This window comes from Coenobita brevimanus, chromosome 28, assembly GCF_032717465.1.
Source record: "Coenobita brevimanus isolate Jiangsu-jjx chromosome 28, ASM3271746v2, whole genome shotgun sequence".
Classification (NCBI taxonomy): Eukaryota; Metazoa; Arthropoda; class Malacostraca; order Decapoda; family Coenobitidae; genus Coenobita; species Coenobita brevimanus.
In genome coordinates, this window is record NC_136981.1 from 16,989,602 (window position 1) to 17,012,646 (window position 23,045).

Genomic DNA, 23,045 nt, shown 5'->3' on the forward strand with positions numbered 1-23,045 from the left:
TTTCATTTCTTCCAGACACACCATGCATACCAACTACACCTTCAACTGCTACATTTCCCACTCTAGCATTCAGATCTCCCATCATTACCACATTCACATTCGCTCCAAAACTCTGCAGACACTCATCAACATCATTCCAGAAAGATTCCCTCTCTTCTTCATCCCTTTCACTACCAGGCCCATATGCACTCACAAACACCCACAACTCACGTTCAAATTTCGCTTTCACCTACATCAGTCTCGATGACATCTCCTTCCATTCAGTCACACTCTGCTGTACTTCCGGACTCACCAACAAGGCCACACCTTCTCCTGCCCTTCCACTATCAACACCTGACAATCTTCCATTCACACTTCCAAACATAGACTCACCCTTCCCTTTCATCTTCGTTTCACTCAAAGCTAACACATCCAACTTTCTTCACACAAACATTCTCCCAATATTCTCCCTTTTAGCCTCAATCGTACTACATCCACGCACATTCATAGACCCAATCTTCAGGGTACGAGGATAACTCCATCCCCCATCCCTTTCTCTGGCCTGTCTCTTTTCAGGAACTAAAAAACAGAGGAGGGGGTCCCTAGTCCCCTCACCCCGGCATTTTTAGTCGTCTTTTACGACACGCAGGGAATACGGTGGCAGTATTCTTCCTAACACAACCTGGCCGCAGAGTAGTAGTACCACCCCATAGTGCGGCCAGATTGTGTCCTTCCCGAAAAAAAAAAAAAAAAATCGATTAGGGGGTGTCAGGGGTGCGAAAAAGCTCGGGACGTGACGGGTTACAGGCACTGTATTCCTTTTGCTCTAAGGAAACGTCTCATTTCTGCTGTAGTCCATTTTTTCACATCTACTAAAGCACATGCATCCACGATTCACACCAAAATTATCTTGATGCGAGTCATTCTCAGTTTATAAATATCATCAGCGCCACCCTGGGCCCCTGGCGACGGGCACACAAACTATGCAGCGCTATCCGTGAGAAAGTCCCTCCATATGACAGAGCTCAGTGGGTTCATATGATCTTGAGTTGTTAAGTACCATATTTCCTTCATTTGTTATGTAAGGCATAATTCCGTTATACCCAGTTACCATTTTTTCTTACAGATGTACATCCAGCACCTAAAAACACAACAGTAATCAATACTCAGGCAACATAATAATCAGATGTAGACACTCCCTAAACTGAGTATATTTTCATATGTCATTTTTTATCCAGGATTATATGTACATAAAGCAATAAATATCCTATTTTCAGTAATCAATCAATCAATCAATCATTTCCTGTGGCACCCCAAGGGATGCATAGGGCCTCGATGAACTCTCTCCACCAACATTTGTCTCTTGCCATCTCCTTCAGGTCCCATCAACACTCCTCTCCTCTTCTCTTTTCATTGGCCTCAACCAGATTTCCCTCGGCCTACCTCTACCTCTTCTTTCTCTAGCAGTCCACTCTGGCACAGCCTGTATTAAACTGTCTTCTTTTCTGTATATGTGCCCCAGCTACTTCCAGAGAGACAGTCTCACATATTCATTAACTGGTTCCACTCTCGTAATATCCCTTACTCTTTCATTTGTAACTCTGTCTTGCCACTTTACCCCAAGAATCCTTCTCAGTATTTTATTCTCAAATCCTAATACATCCTAATCTCTTGCAATTGGACTGTATCATGACTGATGCCCATAAATTAAAATTGGTCTAACCATGGCCTTGTAAATTTTCACTTTAGTATGTACTGAAAGCATATTATTATTCCAAACAGATTTCAACATTCCAACAGCTCGCCAAGCCTGTCTAATCCACTCCTCAATTTCATTGTTTAATGATCCATTAGATGATACAATCGTTCCCAGATATTTAAAGTTTTCTACATTCTTCACCACATTATTCCCAAATTACACGTAAAATCGATTTGGTTCTCCAGGTTCATATTAATAATTTCAGTCTTTCCACAGTTTATTACCAATCCCACTTTTCCTCCTTCATCCAGCAGATAATTAAGCACCCTCTGCATCTTGTAAATACTTCAGCAAGTCAGTACAATATCTTCAGTATATTCCAAATCCATCAGCTTCTTATTTTCTTTCCAGCTTCTGGTTTTCCTCTACAGAAGCTTCAGAAAGCCTAAGGGACTGCCACCAGGTGGGTCAGAGTTCGCATTCACAGTAACTCATATACGCTTGATTATATCTTACTGTGTGTGTGTGTGTGTGTGTGTGTGTGTGTGTGTGTGTGTGTGTGTGTGTGTGTGTGTGTGTGTGTGTGTGTGTGTGTGTGTTTGCGAGAATAGGTTAAACGGCCCATTCCCTGATGCCCAGCAGTCCTCCTACTTACCATACACATCCACACACCATCACTTCGAGGCTAACAACCACCGTCCTGATACTCTATCTTTTTCTTTTATCCAACTCACTCACTTTCAAAACCTCCCTGCCACACCTAACCCTCCTAGCTCACACCCATCTCTTACCTACTCTTAACTTTCCCTCCACCAGGTAGTGGTCAGACATACCTCCACCCTCCCCTCTCAGAACTCTCACACCAATCAATCTTGCTATTACATTCCTAGACACAACCACATAGTATATCAAAGCTCTATCAACAACCCTTCCACCCTCCTGTCTCACCCATGTATACTTATAAATATCTTTCTTCTCACACAGCGTATTTCCAATCACCATCTCTCGCTCAACATACATCGCTATCATTCGTTCCCCATATTCATTTCTTCCAGGCACACCATACATACCAACTACACCTTCAACTGCTACATTTCCCACTCTAGCATTCAGATCTCCCATCATTACCACATTCACATTCGCTCCAAAACTCTGCAGAAACTTCTCAACATCATTCCAGAAAGATTCCCTCTCTTCTTCATCCCTTTCACTACCAGGCCCATATGCACTCACAAACACCCACAACTCATGTTCAAATTTCGCTTTCACCCACATCAGTCTCGATGACACCTCCTTCCATTATATCACACACTGCTGTACTTCCGGACTCACAAACAAGGCCACACCTTCTCTTGCCCTTCCTCTATCAACACCTGACAATCTTCCATTCACACTTCCAAACATAGACTCACCCTTCCCTTTCATCTTCGTTTCACTCAAAGCTAACAAATCCAACTTTCTTCACACAAACATTCTCCCAGTCTCCTCCCTTTTAGCCTCGATCGTAGTAAATCCATGCACAATCATAGACCCAATCTTCAGGGTACGGGGATAACTCCATCCCCCCATCCCTTTCTCTGGCCTGTCTCTTTTCAAGAACTAAAAAACAGAGAAGGGGGTCCCTAGTCCCCTCACCCCGCCTCTTTTAGTCGCCTTTTACGACACGCAGGGAATACGGTGGCAGTACTCTTCCTAACACAAACTGGCCGCAGAGTAGTAGTACCACCCCATCGTCCGGCCAGATTGTGTCCCCTCAGCAAAAAAAAAAAAAAAAAAAAAAAAAATCAATTAGGGGGTGTCAGAGGTGCGAAATAGCTTGGGACATGACGGGTTAATGGCATTATATTCCTTTTGCTCTAAGGAAACGTCTCATTTCTGCTGTAGTCCATTTTTCCACATCTACTAAAGCACATGCATCCAAGATTCACACCAAAATTATCTTGATGCGAGTCATTCTCGGTTTATAAACATCATCAGCGCCACCCTGGGCCCCTGGCGGCGGGCACACAAACTATGCGGCACTATCCGTGAGAAAGTCCCTCCATGTGACAGAGCTCAGTGGGTTCATATGATCTTGAGTTGTTAAGTACCATATTTCCTTCATTTGTTATGTAAGGCACAATTCCGTTATACCCAGTTACCATTTTTCCTTACAGATGTACATCCAGCACCTAAAAACACAACAGTAATCAATACTCAGGCAACATAATAATCACATGTAGACACTCCCTAAACTGAGTATATTTTGATATGCCATTTTTTATCCAGGATTATATGTACATAAAGCAATAAATATCCTATTTTCAGTAATCAATCAATCAATCAATCAATCAATCAATCATTTCCTGTGGCACCCCACGGGATGCATAGGGCCTCGATGAACTGTCTCCACCAACATTTGTCTCTTGCCATCTCCTTCAGGTCCCATCAACACTCCTCTCCTCTCCTCTTTTCATTGGCCTCAACCAGATTTCCCTCGGCCTACCTCTACCTCTTCTTCCTCTAGCAGTCCACTCTGGCACAGCCTGTATTAAACTGTCTTCTTTTCTGTGTATGTGCCCCAGCCACTTCCAGAGAGACAGTCTCACATATTCATTAACTGGTTCCACTCTCGTAATATCCCTTACTCTTTCATTTGTAACTCTGTCTTGCCACTTTACCCCAAGAATCCTTCTCAGTATTTTATTCTCAAATCCTAATACATCCTGATCTGTTGTAATTGTACTGTATCATGACTCATGCCCATAAAATAAAATTGGTCTAACCATGGCCTTGTAAATTTTCACTTTAGTATGTACTGAAAGCATATTATTATTCCAAACAGATTTCAACATTCCAACAGCCCGCCAAGCCTGTCTAATCCACTCCTCAGTTTCAATGTTTAATGATCCATTAGATGATACAATCGTTCCCAGATATTTAAAGTTTTCTACATTCTTCACCACATTATTCCCAAATTACACGTAAAATTGATTTCGTTCTCCAAGTTCATATTAATAATTTCAGTCTTTCCACAATTTATTACCAATCCCACTTTTCCCCCTTCATCCAGCAGATAATTAAGCACCCTCTGCATCTTGTTAATACTTCAGCAAGTCAGTACAATATCTTCAGTATATTCCAAATCCATCAGCTTCTTATTTTCTTTCCAGCTTCTGGTTTTCCTCTACAGAACCGTCAGAAAGCCTAAGGGACTGCCACCAGGTGGGTCAGAGTTCGCATTCACAGTAACTCATATACGCTTGATTATACCTTACTGTGTGTGTGTGTGTGTGTGTGTGTGTGTGTGTGTGTGTGTGTGTGTGTGTGTGCGAGAATAGGTTAAACGGCCCATTCCCTGATGCCCAGCAGTCCTCCTACTTACCATACACATCCACACACCATCACTCCGACGCTAACAACCACCGTCCTGATACTCTATCTTTTTCTTTTATCCAACTCACTCACTTTCAAAACCTCCCTGCCACACCTAACCCTCCTAGCTCACACCCATCTCTTACCTACTCTTAACTTGCCCTCCATCAGGTAGTGGTCAGACATACCTCCACCCTCCCCTCTCAGAACTCTCACATCCAACAATCTTCCTATTACATTCCTAGACACAACCACATAGTCCATCAAAGCTCTATCAACAACCCTTCCACCCTCCTGTCTCACCCATGTATACTTATAAATATCTTGCTTCTCACACAGCGTATTTCCACTCACCATCTCTCGCTCAACACACATCGCTATCATTCGTTCCCCTTTTTCATTTCTTCCAGGCACACCATGCATACCAACTACACCTTCAACTGCTACATTTCCCACTCTAGCATTCAGATCTCCCACCATTACCACATTCACATTCGCTCCAAAACTCTACAGATACTTCTCAACATCATTCCAGAAAGATTCCCTCTCTTCTTCATCCCTTTCACTACCAGGCCCATATGCACTCACAAACACCCACAACTCATGTTCAAAAATCGCTTTCACCCACATCAGTCTCGATGATACCCCCTTCCATTCAATCACACACTGCTGTACTTCCGGACTCACCAACAAGGCCACACCTTCTCTTGCCCTTCCTCCATCAACACCTGACAATCTTCCATTCACACTTCCAAACATAGACTCACCCTTCCCTTTCATCTTCGTTTCACTCAAAGCTAACACATCCAACTTTCTTCACACAAACATTCTCCCAATCTCCTCCCTTTTAGCCTCGATCGTAGTACATCCATGCACAATCATAGACCCAATCTTCAGGGTACGGGGATAACTTCATCCCCCATCCCTTTCTCTGGCCTGTCTCCTTTTAGGAACAAAAAAACAGAGGAGGGGGTCCCTAGTCCCCTCACCCCGCCTCTATTAGTCGCCTTTTACGACACGCAGGGAATACGGTGGCAGTATTCTTCCTAACACAACCTGGCCGCAGAGTAGTAGTACCACCCCATCGTGCGGCCAGATTGTGTCCCCAACGCCAATAAAAAAAAAAAAAAAAAATCGATTAGGGGGTGTCAGAGGTGCGAAATAGCTCGGGACGTAACGGGTTAAAGGCACTGTATTCCTTTTCCTCTAAGGAAACGTCTCATTTCTGCTGTAGTCCATTTTTCCACATCTACTAAAGCACATGCATCCACGAGTCACACCAAAATTATCTTGATGCGAGTCATTCTCGGTTTATAAACATCATCAGCGCCACCCTGGACCCCTGGCGGCGGGCACACAAACTATGCAGCGCTATCCATGAGAAAGTTCTTCCATGTGACAGAGCTCAGTGGGTTCATATGATATTGAGTTGTTAAGTACCATATTTCCTTCATTTGTTATGTAAGGCACAATTGCGTTATACCCAGTTACCATTGTTCCTTACAGATGTACATCCAGCACCTAAAAACACAACAGTAATCAATACTCAGCCAACATAATAATCACATGTAGACACTCCCTAAACTGAGTATATTTTGATATGCCATTTTTTATCCAGGATTATATGTACATAAAGCAACAAATATCCTATTTTCAGTAATCAATCAATCAATCAATCAATCATTTCCTGTGGCACCCCACGGGATGCATAGGGCCTCGATGAACTCTCTCCACCAACATTTGTCTCTTGCCATCTCCTTCAGGTCCCATCAACACTCCTCTCCTCTTCTCTTTTCATTGGCCTCAACTAGATTTCCCTCGGCCTACCTCTACCTCTTCTTTCCCTAGCAGTCCAATCTGGCACATCCTGTATTAAACTGTCTTCTCTTCTGTATATGTGCCCCAGCTACTTCCAGAGAGACAGTCTCACATATTCATTAACTGGTTCCACTCTCGTAATATCCCTTACTCTTTCATTTGTAACTCTGTCTTGCCACTTTACCCCAAGAATCCTTCTCAGTATTTTATTCTCAAATCTTAATACATCCTAATCTGTTGGAATTGGACTGTATCATGACTGATGCCCATAAATTAAAATTGGTCTAACCATGGCCTTGTAAATTTTCACTTTAGTATGTATTGAAAGCATATTATTATTCTAAACAGATTTCAACATTCCAACAGCTCGCCAAGCCTGTCTAATCCACTCCTCAATTTCATTGTTTAATGATCCATTAGATGATACAATCGTTCCCAGATATTTAAAGTTTTCTACATTCTTCACCACATTATTCCCAAATTACACGTAAAATCGATTTGGTTCTCCAGGTTCATATTAATAATTTCAGTCTTTCCACAATTTATTACCAATCCCACTTTTCCTCCTTCATCCAACAGATAATTAAGCACACTCTGTATCTTGTAAATACTTCAGCAAGTCAGTACAATATCTTCAGTATATTCCAAATCCATCAGCTTCTTATTTTCTTTCCAGCTTCTGGTTTTCCTCTACAGAACCTTCAGAAAGCCTAAGGGACTGCCACCAGGTGGGTCAGAGTTCGCATTCACAGTAACTCATATACGCTTGATTATACCTTACTGTGTGTGTGTGTGTGTGTGTGTGTGTGTGTGTGTGTGTCTGTGTGCGAGAATAGGTTAAACGGCGCATTCCCTGATGCCCAGCAGTCCTCCTACTTACCATACACATCCACATACCATCACTTCGAGGCTAACAACCACAGTCCTGATACTCTATCTTTTTCTTTTATCCAACTCACTCACTTTCAAAACATCCCTGCCACACCTAACCCTCCTAGCTCACACCCATCTCTTACCTACTCTTAACTTTCCCTCCATCAGGTAGTTGTCAGACATACCTCCACCCTCCCCTCTCAGAACTCTCACATCCAACAATCTTCCTATTACATTCCTAGACACAACCACATAGTCCATGAAAGCTCTATCAACAACACTTCCACCCTCCTGTCTCACCCATGTATACTTATAAATATCTTTCTTCTCACACAGGGTATTTCCAATCACCATCTCTCGCTCAACACACATCGCTATCATTCGTTCCCCATTTTTATTTCTTCCAGGCACACCATGCATACCAACTACACCTTCAACTGCTACATTTCCCAATCTAGCATTCAGATCTCCCATCATTACCAGATTCACATTCGCTCCAAAACTCTACAGACACTCATCAACATCATTCCAGAAAGATTCCCTCTCTTCTTCATCCCTTTCACTACCAGGCCCATATGCACTCACAAACACCCACAACTCATGTTCAAATTTCGCTTTCACCCACATCAGTCTCGATGACACCTCCTTCCATTCAATCACACACTGCTGTACTTCCGGACTCACCAACAAGGCCACACCTTCTCTTGCCCTTCCTCTATCAACACCTGACAATCTTCCATTCACACTTCCAAACATAGACTCACCCTTCCCTTTCATCTTCGTTTCACTCAAAGCTAACACATCCAACTTTCTTCACACAAACATTCTCCCAATCTCCTCCCTTTTAGCCTCGATCGTAGTACATCCATGCACAATCATTGACCCAATCTTCAGGGTACGGGGATAACTCCATCCCCCATCCCTTTATCTGGCCTGCCTCTTTTCAGGAACTAAAAAACAGAGGAGGGGGTCCCTAGTCCCCTCATCCCGGCCCTTTTAGTCGTCTTTTACGACACGCAGGGAATACGGTGGCAGTATTCTTCCTAACACACACTGGCCGCAGAGTAGTAGTACCACCCCATCGTGCGGCCAGATTGTGTCCCCCCCCCCAAAAAAAAAAAAAAAAAAAAAAATCGATTAGGGGGTGTCAGAGGTGCGAAATAGCTCGGGACGTAACGGGTTAAAGGCACTGTATTCCTTTTCCTCTAAGGAAACGTCTCATTTCTGCTGTAGTCCATTTTTCCACATCTACTAAAGCACATGCATCCACGAGTCACACCAAAATTATCTTGATGCGAGTCATTCTCGGTTTATAAACATCATCAGCGCCACCCTGGACCCCTGGCGGCGGGCACACAAACTATGCAGCGCTATCCATGAGAAAGTTCTTCCATGTGACAGAGCTCAGTGGGTTCATATGATATTGAGTTGTTAAGTACCATATTTCCTTCATTTGTTATGTAAGGCACAATTGCGTTATACCCAGTTACCATTGTTCCTTACAGATGTACATCCAGCACCTAAAAACACAACAGTAATCAATACTCAGCCAACATAATAATCACATGTAGACACTCCCTAAACTGAGTATATTTTGATATGCCATTTTTTATCCAGGATTATATGTACATAAAGCAACAAATATCCTATTTTCAGTAATCAATCAATCAATCAATCAATCATTTCCTGTGGCAACCCACGGGATGCATAGGGCCTCGATGAACTCTCTCCACGAACATTTGTCTCTTGCCATCTCCTTCAGGTCCCATCAACACTCCTCTCCTCTTCTCTTTTCATTGGCCTCAACCAGATTTCCCTCGGCCTACCTCTACCTCTTCTTTCCCTAGCAGTCCAATCTGGCACATCCTGTATTAAACTGTCTTCTTTTCTGTATATGTGCCCCAGCTACTTCCAGAGAGACAGTCTCACATATTCATTAACTGGTTCCACTCTCGTAATATCCCTTACTCTTTCATTTGTAACTCTGTCTTGCCACTTTACCCCAAGAATCCTTCTCAGTATTTTATTCTCAAATCTTAATACATCCTAATCTGTTGGAATTGGACTGTATCATGACTGATGCCCATAAATTAAAATTGGTCTAACCATGGCCTTGTAAATTTTCACTTTAGTATGTATTGAAAGCATATTATTATTCTAAACAGATTTCAACATTCCAACAGCTCGCCAAGCCTGTCTAATCCACTCCTCAATTTCATTGTTTAATGATCCATTAGATGATACAATCGTTCCCAGATATTTAAAGTTTTCTACATTCTTCACCACATTATTCCCAAATTACACGTAAAATCGATTTGGTTCTCCAGGTTCATATTAATAATTTCAGTCTTTCCACAATTTATTACCAATCCCACTTTTCCTCCTTCATCCAGCAGATAATTAAGCACCCTCTGTATCTTGTAAATACTTCAGCAAGTCAGTACAATATCTTCAGTATATTCCAAATCCATCAGCTTCTTATTTTCTTTCCAGCTTCTGGTTTTCCTCTACAGAACCTTCAGAAAGCCTAAGGGACTGCCACCAGGTGGGTCAGAGTTCGCATTCACAGTAACTCATATACGCTTGATTATACCTTACTGTGTGTGTGTGTGTGTGTGTGTGTGTGTGTGTGTGTGTCTGTGTGCGAGAATAGGTTAAACGGCCCATTCCCTGATGCCCAGCAGTCCTCCTACTTACCATACACATCCACATACCATCACTTCGAGGCTAACAACCACAGTCCTGATACTCTATCTTTTTCTTTTATCCAACTCACTCACTTTCAAAACATCCCTGCCACACCTAACCCTCCTAGCTCACACCCATCTCTTACCTACTCTTAACTTTCCCTCCATCAGGTAGTGGTCAGACATACCTCCACTCTCCCCTCTCAGAACTCTCACATCCAACAATCTTCCTATTACATTCCTAGACACAACCACATAGTCCATGAAAGCTCTATCAACAACACTTCCACCCTCCTGTCTCACCTATGTATACTTATAAATATCTTTCTTCTCACACAGGGTATTTCCAATCACCATCTCTCGCTCAACACACATCGCTATCATTCGTTCCCCATTTTCATTTCTTCCAGGCACACCATGCATACCAACTACACCTTCAACTGCTACATTTCCCAATCTAGCATTCAGATCTCCCACCATTACCAGATTCACATTCGCTCCAAAACTCTGCAGACACTCATCAACATCATTCCAGAAAGATTCCCTCTCTTCTTCATCCCTTTCACTACCAGGCCCATATGCACTCACAAATACCCACAACTCATGTTCAAATTTCGCTTTCACCCACATCAGTCTCGATGACACCTCCTTCCATTCAATCACACACTGCTGTACTTCCGGACTCACCAACAAGGCCATACCTTCTCTTGCCCTTCCTCTATCAACACCTGACAATCTTCCATTCACACTTCCAAACATAGACTCACCCTTCCCTTTCATCTTCGTTTCACTCAAAGCTAACACATCCAACTTTCTTCACACAAACATTCTCCCAATCTCCTCCCTTTTAGCCTCGATCGTAGTACATCCATGCACAATCATTGACCCAATCTTCAGGGTACGGGGATAACTCCATCCCCCATCCCTTTCTCTGGCCTCCCTCTTTTCAGGAACTAAAAAACAGAGAAGGGGGTCCCTAGTCCCCTCACCCCGCCTCTATTAGTCGCCTTTTACGACACGCAGGGAATACGGTGGCAGTATTCTTCCTAACACACACTGGCCGCAGAGTAGTAGTACCACCCCATCGTGCGGCCAGATTGTGTCCCCCCCGCCAAAAAAAAAAAAAAAAAAAAAAAATCGATTAGGGGGTGTCAGAGGTGCGAAATAGCTCGGGACGTAACGGGTTAAAGGCATTGTGTTCCTTTAGCTTTAAGGAAACGTCTCATTTCTGCTGTAGTCCATTTTTCCACATCTACTAAAGCACATGCATCCACGAGTCACACCAAAATTATCTTGAAGCGAATCATTCTCGGTTTATAAACATCATCAGCGCCACCCTGGACCCCTGGCGGCGGGCACACAAACTATGCAGCGCTATCCGTGAGAAAGTTCTTCTGTGTGACAGAGGTCACTGGGTTCATATGATCTTGAGTTGTTAAGTACCATATTTCCTTCATTTGTTATGTAAGGCACAATTCCGTTATACCCAGTTACCATTTTTCCTTACAGATGTACATTCAGCACCTAAAAACACAACAGTAATCAATACTCAAGCACCTAAAAACACAACAGTAATCAATACTCAGGCAACATAATAATCACATGTAGACACTCCCTAAACTGAGTATATTTTGATATGCCATTTTTTATCCAGGATTATATGTACATAAAGCAATAAATATCCTATTTTCAGTAATCAATCAATCAATCAATCAATTATTTCCTGCGGCACCCCACGGGATGCATAGGGCCTCGATGAACTCTCTCCACCAACATTTGTCTCTTGCCATCTCCTTCAGGTCCCATCAACACTCCTCTCCTCTCCTCTTTTCATTGGCCTCAAGCAGATTTCCCTCGGCCTACCTCTACCTCTTCTTCCTCTAGCAGTCCACTCTGGCACATCCTGTATTAAACTGTCTTCTTTTCTGTGTATGTGCCCCAGCCACTTCCAGAGAGACAGTCTCACATATTCATTAACTGGTTCCACTCTCGTAATATCCCTTACTCTTTCATTTGTAACTCTGTCTTGCCACTTTACCCCAAGAATCCTTCTCAGTATTTTATTCTCAAATCCTAATACATCCTGATCTGTTGCAATTGTACTGTATCATGACTCATGCCCATAAATTAAAATTGGTCTAACCATGGCCTTGTAAATTTTCACTTTACTATGTACTGAAACCATGTTATTATTCCAAACACATTTTAACATTCCAACAGCTCGCCAAGCCTGTCTAATCCACTCCTCAATTTCATTGTTTAATGATCCATTAGATGATACAATCGTTCCCAGATATTTAAAGTTTTCTACATTCTTCACCACATTATTCCCAAATTACACGTAAAATCGATTTGGTTCTCCAAGTTCATATTAATAATTTCAGTCTTTCCACAATTTATTACCAATCCCACTTTTCCTCCTTCATCCAGCAGATAATTAAGCACCCTCTGCATCTTGTTAATACTTTAGCAAGTCAGTACAATATCTTCAGTATATTCCAAATCCATCAGCTTCTTATTTTCTTTCCAGCTTCTGGTTTTCCTCTACAGAACCTTCAGAAAGCCTAAGGGACTGCCACCAGGTGGGTCAGAGTTCGCATTCACAGTAACTCATATACGCTTGATTATACCTTACTGTGTGTGTGTGTGTGTGTGTGTGTGTGTGTGTGTGTGTGTGTGTGTGTGTGTGTGTGTGTGCGAGAATAGGTTAAACGGCCCATTCTCTGATGCCCGGCAGTCCTCCTACTTACCATACACATCCACATACCATCACTTCGACGCTAACAACCACCGTCCTGATACTCTGTCTTTTTCTTTTATCCAACTCACTCACTTTCAAAACCTCCCTGCCACACCTAACCCTCCTAGCTCACACCCATCTCTTACCTACTCTTAACTTTCCCTCCATCAGGTAGTGGTCAGACATACCTCCACCCTCCCCTCTCAGAACTCTCACATCCAACAATCTTCCTATTACATTCCTAGACACAACCGCATAGTCCATCAAAGCTCTATCAACAACCCTTCCACTCTCCTGTCTCACCCATGTATACTTATAAATATCTTTCTTCTCACACAGCGTATTTCCAATCACCATCTCTCGCTCAACACACATCGCTATTATTCGTTCCCCATTTTCATTTCTTCCAGGCACACCATGCATACCAACTACACCTTCAACTGCTACATTTCCCAATCTAGCATTCAGATCTCCCATCATTACCACATTCACATTCGCTCCAAAACTCTGCTGACACTCATCAACATCAATCCAGAAAGATTCCCTCTCTTCTTCATCCCTTTCACTACAAGGCCCATATGCACTCACAAACACCCACAACTCATGTTCAAATTTCGCTTTCACCCACATCAGTCTCGATGACACCTCCTTCCATTATATCACACACTGCTGTACTTCCGGACTCACAAACAAGGCCACACCTTCTCTTGCCCTTCCTCTATCAACACCTGACAATCTTCCATTCACACTTCCAAACATAGACTCACCCTTCCCTTTCATCTTCGTTTCACTCAAAGCTAACAAATCCAACTTTCTTCACACAAACATTCTCCCAGTCTCCTCCCTTTTAGCCTCGATCGTAGTAAATCCATGCACAATCATAGACCCAATCTTCAGGGTACGGGGATAACTCCATCCCCCATCCCTTTCTCTGGCCTGTCTCTTTTCAGGAACTAAAAAACAGAGAAGGGGGTCCCTAGTCCCCTCACCCCGCCTCTTTTAGTCGCCTTTTACGACACGCAGGGAATACGGTGGCAGTATTCTTCCTAACACACACTGGCCGCAGAGTAGTAGTACCACCCCATCGTGCGGCCAGATTGTGTCCCCAACGCAAAAAAAAAAAAAAAAAAAATGATTAGGGGGTGTCAGAGGTGCGAAATAGCTCGGGACGTAACGGGTTAAAGGCATTGTATTCCTTTAGCTTTAAGGAAACGTCTCATTTCTGCTGTAGTCCATTTTTCCACATGTACTAAAGCACATGCATCCACGAGTCACACCAAAATTATCTTGATGCGAATCATTCTCGGTTTATAAACATCATCAGCGCCACCCTGGACCCCTGGCGGCGGGCACACAAACTATGCAGCGCTATCCGTGAGAAAGTTCTTCCGTGTGACAGAGCTCAGTGGTTTCATATGATCTTGAGTTGTTAAGTACCATATTTCCTTCATTTGTTATGTAAGGCACAATTCCGTTATACCCAGTTACCATTTTTCCTTACAGATGTACATTCAGCACCTAAAAACACAACAGTAATCAATACTCAGGCAACATAATAATCACATGTAGACACTCCCTAAACTGAGTATATTTTGATATGCCATTTTTTATCCAGGATTATATGTACATAAAGCAATAAATATCCTATTTTCAGTAATCAATCAATCAATCATTTCCTGCGGCACCCCACGGGATGCATAGGGCCTCGATGAACTCTCTCCACCAACATTTGTCTCTTGCCATCTCCTTCAGGTCCCATCAACACTCCTCTCCTCTCCTCTTTTCATTGGCCTCAAGCAGATTTCCCTCGGCCTACCTCTACCTCTTCTTCCTCTAGCAGTCCACTCTGGCACATCCTGTATTAAACTGTCTTCTTTTCTGTGTATGTGCCCCAGCCACTTCCAGAGAGACAGTCTCACATATTCATTAACTGGTTCCACTCTCGTAATATCCCTTACTCTTTCATTTGTAACTCTGTCTTGCCACTTTACCCCAAGAATCCTTCTCAGTATTTTATTCTCAAATCCTAATACATCCTAATCTGTTGCAATTGTACTGTATCATGACTCATGCCCATAAATTAAAATTGGTCTAACCATGGCCTTGTAAATTTTCACTTTAGTATGTACTGAAAGCATATTATTATTCCAAACAGATTTCAACATTCCAACAGCTCGCCAAGCCTGTCTAATCCACTCCTCAATTTCATTGTTTAATGATCCATTAGATGATACAATCGTTCCCAGATATTTAAAGTTTTCTACATTCTTCACCACATTATTCCCAAATTACACGTAAAATCGATTTGGTTCTCCAAGTTCATATTAATAATTTCAGTCTTTCCACAATTTATTACCAATCCCACTTTTTCCCCTTCATCCAGGAGATAATTAAGCACCCTCTGCATCTTGTTAATACTTCAGCAAGTCAGTACAATATCTTCAGTATATTCCAAATCCATCAGCTTCTTATTTTCTTTCCAGCTTCTGGTTTTCCTCTACAGAACCTTCAGAAAGCCTAAGGGACTGCCACCAGGTGGGTCAGAGTTCGCATTCACAGTAACTCATATACGCTTGATTATACCTTGCTGTGTGTGTGTGTGTGTGTGTGTGTGTGTGTGTGTGTGTGTGTGTGTGTGTACGAGAATAGATTAAACGGCCCATTCCCTGATGCCCAGCAGTCCTCTTACTTACTATACACCTCCACTTACCATCACTTCGACACTAACATCCACCGTCCATATTGAATCCGTGCTATGGCTGTCTCAACAGGACTGGTGTATTGGTATGAATGAGGGAGTTTTTACAACATGTGAACCGGTCTATAGGTAGAGCAGTAAAATCTGTGTTTAGCAAAATCCAAATCCGTAAACTGTTCCCTGCCCCAGCCAGGATTCGAACCCGCGTCCACTGGGACATCAGACCATCTCTCTACCGACTAAGCCACCACTTAATGATTTCTTTTTGCTATGATGACATCTTTCCTAGCGAAGATTGCTCGTGAAGATTGTTCCTGACTCCACGAAAGGTTTCCACATAGCCAAATACTTGAGAGGCACTCAGTGGAGCGCATCTGTCCAAGGACAACGTTATTTCAAAACCACTGTTGAAAATAGGTTAGGAGTTTCTCATCGATTATTAGGGTTTCTCAGAATGTGTTTTCCGGATCCAGAATATGCAATACGATTCGAATCTGTCCCAAAAGTTAATCGATTGTTCCCTGGGGCATGGGCTATCTACCCCCCAAATTTGGTCCAAATCTCTCTCTTAGTTTTTTTTAGCAATCCTACTATAAAAAAAAAAAAAAAAAAAAACAGGATTGAGAAGATACTCTCCTTGTCGAAGAGAATGCTGTGGCAGATGTGGGCGATTATCATCCACTCACTCGATGTAGTGCTGGTTTCAAGTGATTATAGACTGAATGACAAGCCAAACTGTTTCTTTTAAGCCAGGAGACCATTTACTACTTTGGGTGGTAACCATATAACCAAATGGCGTATGGTGATTTAGAGGACTAAGACACTGCAACCGGGTTAAACTTGTATGGATTTCCATCCGAGGGAAGGGAGTTGAGGTCTATTGCTCCCATAATGCCACTCAGGGGCTAGTGTGGCTGATCACCCTCGGCCTTAATTATCACCACCGAGTAGCCTAGTCCCGGACTTTTAACCTCTTGATGGGTCAAAACTGAATTGGATGGTCGTCACTGTAGTGAGCGGGTTACTCCATGTGAACTGCTGTGTAGAAAACCTATCATGAATTAAGGCCTCTCACCATCAAAAGTTTGCACACACACTTCCCCTCCATCTGTGGCGGTGGACAGTGTTATGTGACACATATGTGATGGCAGTATGAAGCACACGACAAGTGACTGAGAAGGAAGAATATTGTCTGAAGTTATATGAACTATCTGTATGTGATGCTAGTACGAAGCACACAGCAAGAGGACATAAGAAGGAAGGATACCCTGACGATGCATGGAATAATTATCTAATAGCGATATGAATTACACAGATAAGATTATGAGAAGGAAGGATACTCTTGACACTTCATGGAAAATAAATATGTAACAGAAGTAGGAAACACACATCACAAGACTTTAAGAAGGAAGGATATTCTTCATCGCTACATGATATATTTTTATGTGAAGATATGAAGCACAGGACAGTAGATTATAAGGATTATGTACCGTATGTGCACTGACGTTACATGAAGTATTTATATCAGATAAGATTACGAAACAAAAAAACATGAGAAGAAAGGATACATTAGGACGTTAATGAAATATTATTTGTGATAAAATGAAGCACATAAAGATATGGAAAGGAAGGATACTCTCTGACATAGAATGGTATAGAGAGGAAAAACACACACAATTTTGAGAATGAAGGATACTGCCTGGCTTTATATGAAGTTAGAATATGAGAGCAACATTTCGATCAAGAGGTATACTCTATGACTTTCGGTGGAGAATATTATAAACTGGGAGGCAGCATGCTGGCGATGGATTACTGGCGAACTTTTGCTTGTGGTAGTACGGGAGGGTTGGTCTGACTTGGGTAGAGAATAAGAAAGTAGGACTGTCCATTAAACAACCAACTTCTGTGCTGCGGGGACGGCTTGGTCAACATTGCTATAGACCTTTTCCAGTGACGTCACAGAAATCACGTAGTTTTGTTTGCGACTCCATACTGGACGGCAAACTCCTCACAGTAATGGCTTTCCAGACAAGGTTGTCAGTGATGAATCGGTCAGATATAAGCAGATATCTGAATCTACGTCACCAAGATCTGTACAGGAACAATATAAATTGTTTGGGGCTAGATCCTTGCACCATATCTAGAGAGAAATTTACCAGTTTCAACGATTGGGACTGAAACCAGATCTCAGATATGACACTCTCTGTCACTACTGTATTTGGTAAACACTCCATCAAAGTTCACCTGGGCATCCTTTAAGATAAACAGACGTGCCATATTGTATATGTGCAATGTAGATAGCTGAAATATTATTGACATATGATTCTTGTAAATTGCTTGGTAATCACTAAGTTACTGACGTGGGGCCAAAGGGGGAAGGATTGTGTACACTGACTGGGAATTGAGTAGTTGGTGAATGGAATAGGTTTCCCATTGAAGTACCCTACTGTAGTTTCTGCCCCCTATTTAGAAAGTTTCAGGCATTGGCTAGGTAAGTGTATGACAGGTATGGGTTACATTAAAAATTTGTCATTCTTGTAGTCACACTCCTGTGAAAGCTGCCTAGCATAGGCCTGCATAAGCTATTGTAGGCAACGTAAATTAGTCACACTCTTGTGGGAGCTGCCTAGAATGGGCCTATTGCCCTACTACAGGGATCCTCTCTTCTTAATCTTGAAGTTAGGTCCTAAGTTAAGTTAGGCTAGGTTAAGTTGGTTGGGTTAGCTTGGTTTGAATAAAATAAAAATAATAATTTCTGACAGAAATGAATATCAGATTCAAAATAATCACACTATAAAACATTAAAAAAAATGAAAATTTTAAGCCTTGAGGTGAGTTGGGTGTAATTCTGGAAATTTACCAAAAAAATTTACTTATTTTGGAAACTGCATCAATTATAGTGTTAGATACATACACACAGCCTATATACCGTATGCTTAGAGTAGTTTTATATAAAATAAATAAAATGCAACTGAAACAACACTGGCACAAATTTAAATTAAGGTAATTTATTTCATGCTGATGAGTATCACATCAAACTAAAAGACTTCAACAATATAGTTTTAATGATTTTACATTATATATTAACAAAAAAATCTTAGTAGCTACATACCTGGTAATAGATAAATACAGAGCACTGTTGATACAAGTACGTTATTCATCCTCTTATCTGTAATTAAAGTATTTTTGTACTAAGTGAGAAATGTATATTTAATTGGAGCATGTATTGACAGTTTTGCTTTCTGTGGAGCAACATTCATTTCCAAATAAAATAGAAAATTACTGTATTTATAATTGTAGTACTAGTAATTATACTTCAGTTGTAACTGAAACATTGCTTAGCAGACAGGCTCACAGTGGTATATAACAGATTTACACTGAAGTGTTGAACAGAGTTCTGTACTGCACCGTTATTAAAATCGTCACCATGACACAAAAATCAGTTTCAAATGAATTACAGTGAAAATCATTGACAAAAAAATAATACAAGCTTTAACCTAACCTAACCTAACCACCTTACCTGACTTGACCTAACTTTAAGTATGCCCTAACCTGCAATTTAATCAGTTTTTCTTACGTATCGAACATTCTTGACCATCACTGCTATGTCCGATTTTGTTTGGGTGAAACTCTGGAATAATAACAAGTCCTGTGACATGGACCCTCCTCCTCTTTTCCCACGCACACACACATGGCCGTGTGGGTTTTGTGCTCTGTGACATTAACATAATTAAGATTATTCCATGACACCTACAACTTCTAAGAGTGATAAATATACCCATATCTACTTACAAATCATCAGTTCACCTGGTACGAAATGCTTGCTACAGAGCTGGGAGTAGGCCGTCGAATGCCAGTTCTTATTTTTCACAGCAGCTACCCACTTCTGTCGCCTTTCCTTATTGGCTAGAAACAGGTAGAAGTGTACCCCACTTCCAGTGTTCTGCCTTGTCGTACAGCCAAAGGCACAACAGAGCAATACCATTGTGGATTCTGCAATTCTCTCTCTCTAGACGTCTGACAATTTGCCGTCCAATGTGGCGCCATAAACAAAAGTCACATGGAAATGATATTTTGTCTACTCTATATTATTTTCTACTTCCCTAACACTTTTTGTACAGTATAAGGCCTGTCCTCCTTCCCCTCGTTTTTCCATCTACTGATTGCGTGGTTTATTATCAATTTCACAAGGTTGCTGGAGACGGACTCCTGTATGTAGTGGCTGCTGTACTGCTTGATTATGCAAACGTCCCTCAACTTCATCCTGTTCGCCAAAAAGAAGACGGTGGATTGCGTTAGAGCAGCTTCAACCTGCAGTCCACTGGGTTCATGTTCAGATGAGCTTGTGATTCCAGCTGCTACTACTACTACTACTACTACTATTACAACTACTGCTGCTGCTACTACTACTACTTCTACTACTACTACTTCTACTACTACTACTACTACTACTAAAAAGTAGCCAAAAATGCCTGTGTTTCTCACACCAGCAGAATGAGCCGTCACCGCAGCACACAAGGCAAATGGATTCAATATACCAACCGTCCTGTATGTGTCTGTCTTTAGGAAAATCAATAAACTTGCAAAATGTGTGTGTGTGTGTGTGTGTGTGTGTGTATGTGTGTGTGTGTGTGTGTGTGTGTGTGTGTGTGTGTGTGTGTGTGTGTGTATGTGTGTGTGTGTGTGTATGTGTGTATGTGTGTGTGTGTGTGTGTGTGTGTGTGTGTGTGTGTGTGTGTGTGTGAAGTAGTCAGGAATGCGGGGCTTGAATGGTGAATGAATATCGTGTGGCCCGTTTCACCAGGCATGTTGTTGATTGGTTCTCTCTATCATGGTTCACTCTTTTTATATCGTTCTACGCCCGACCTCACCCCATCTTTGGGTGGCAAAAAGAGGTTGGGATAAAAATGATGATGATGATGATGATGATGGTGGTGGTGGTGGTTGTGGTGATAATGGTGATTATGATGATGATGCTTGTAATAATAATAATGATAATGAAAGGAATGCATTCGGGTGCTGAATGCTTATTGTCCGCCAGAATATGCTGTTGGCCAAGACCAAGATTTAGGCCATATCTTGATACCCTGAAGGATTTTTGTTGATAGCTCAAGCCGTTCATGAGAAATAATGGTGCTAAAGGCAGGCAATGAGAACTAGTTGACCTTTGGCAGCCATTGTGGTCTCCTTGACCTTGACTCTGAGTGCCCATTTTAGAACTCATCCAAGATTTTGACCATTTCTTGATACCCTGAAGGTTTCATGTTAATAGCTCAAGCTGTTCATAAGATATAAGGTGATGGGGCAGGCGGTGGCTGAATCGGTAGACAGGTGGCCTGCAGTCCTACCGGACCCAGGTTCAAATCCCCACTGGGGCAAGGAACAGCTTAAGGATATGAATTTCATGAAATCAGACTTTACTGATCTACCAGTAGACCCACCGACATGTCGTAAAAAAAAAACCGCTAAAACCAATTCACCAGTCCTTTATAAGACAGCCCTAGCATATATTCAGTATTGACGGTGGGTGTTAGCACCGAAATGGTGACATGTAGAGAGGGGTATGGTATGGAGGACTACTGGGTCTTGAGAGCAGGCTGTGCAACCTATGTCCAGAGTCGGACACACACACACACACACACACACACACACACACACACACACACACACACACACACACACACACGAGACACCAAGGAGTGCAGACGTTCGCCTAGAGCGCTCCATACCCAGCCAGCACGGCCAGTGGCATTACCTAAATTAGTATCTTTATATGAGTCAAGCTCTGTACCAGGTTAGACTAAATGATTTTTTTTTTTTTTTAATAAGAAGTTTAAACAAGACTTGTTCAAACAGAAAAGAGAACAGAGTGGCGAAAGAATGCGCTGTCAGCTGAGGTTTATTTAGACTACAACTGCCCCAGGGAATGTACAGTAAGTACACTGTGCTTTTAGTATTGCAAAATGGACACATACTATAGTAAAGCAAATTTGGAAAAGAAAAGGGATTAAGGTAGAAAGCAAGATGATGATTTCTACCAAGAACTGGTTGAAGTGGAGACTCACAATAGACTGGTTGAACGTGTTCACAAACTGGAGATGGCTTTCAAAAATGAAATTGATGAAATAAAGAAGCAGATGCAATTGCAAAAGGAAGAAATAGAAAAACTAGGAAGGGAGGGCAACAAGAAAGACATAACCATCAGTGAACTAACAGTGGAACTGAGTACACTTAGGAAGAAAATGAGTGAAATGGCAAGTACAGTAGTCAATCACGAGAGTATTATGGAAGAGTTCAAAAATGATACAGAGACAATTAGGCAAGTAAGCAGTCTGATAGACCAGAGCACTGATATCGAGGAGAAGATAACACAGGTGAATAAAGCTGTGCAAAGCTATAAAAATGATGTGGAAACCACGTATGCTGAAATGGTGAAAGTAAAGAGAGACTTAGAAACAAGGGTAGAGGAAAAAAGCATTAAAAAGGAAGTGAAAACAATAATCCAAAACAATCCAAAGTTAGTCAGAGATTCAGTACATATCAACAAATCTATAGTAATCACTGGTATAGAAGAGGAAGAAGTAAAAAACAAGAACACAAGAGACAAAAAGGTGATGGCAAATGTAATGAGCTTATTGAAAGAAGTAACAGAGGAAATCTGTAGTAAAGATATAGAGGAACACAAAAGGTTAGAGAAATACGAGAAAAGCAAGACAAGACCTCTAAAGGTAACTTTCCAGAGTGTAAACACTGTGGAGGAGATACTAAAAAAAATGCAAAGAATCTTATGGAAAAAGAGGATTTCAAAAATGTATGGATAAAAAGATGCCTAACACAAGAGGAACTGGAATTACTGAAAGAGAAGAGGGAGGAAGCAAAAACAAAAAATGAGGGAAGATCAGAAGAGGAGAAGAACACATTTTTTTACAAAGTAATATGATTGCAGTTACGAAAGTGGTACACAAACAGGATGGAAGAAAAAGGAGGAAGGTAGTAGAACCATGTCAAGACAAGTATATAAACAAGATGATAAAGTTGATGTACTCAAATGTGGATGGAATGGTATCTAAATTACTAGAGATGAATGATTATGTCAGAGAATATGAAGCACACATAATATGCCTAACTGAAACAAAATTAACACCAAAGATATCCAATGACATACTAAACTTAGAGGAATACAATATATGGAGAAGA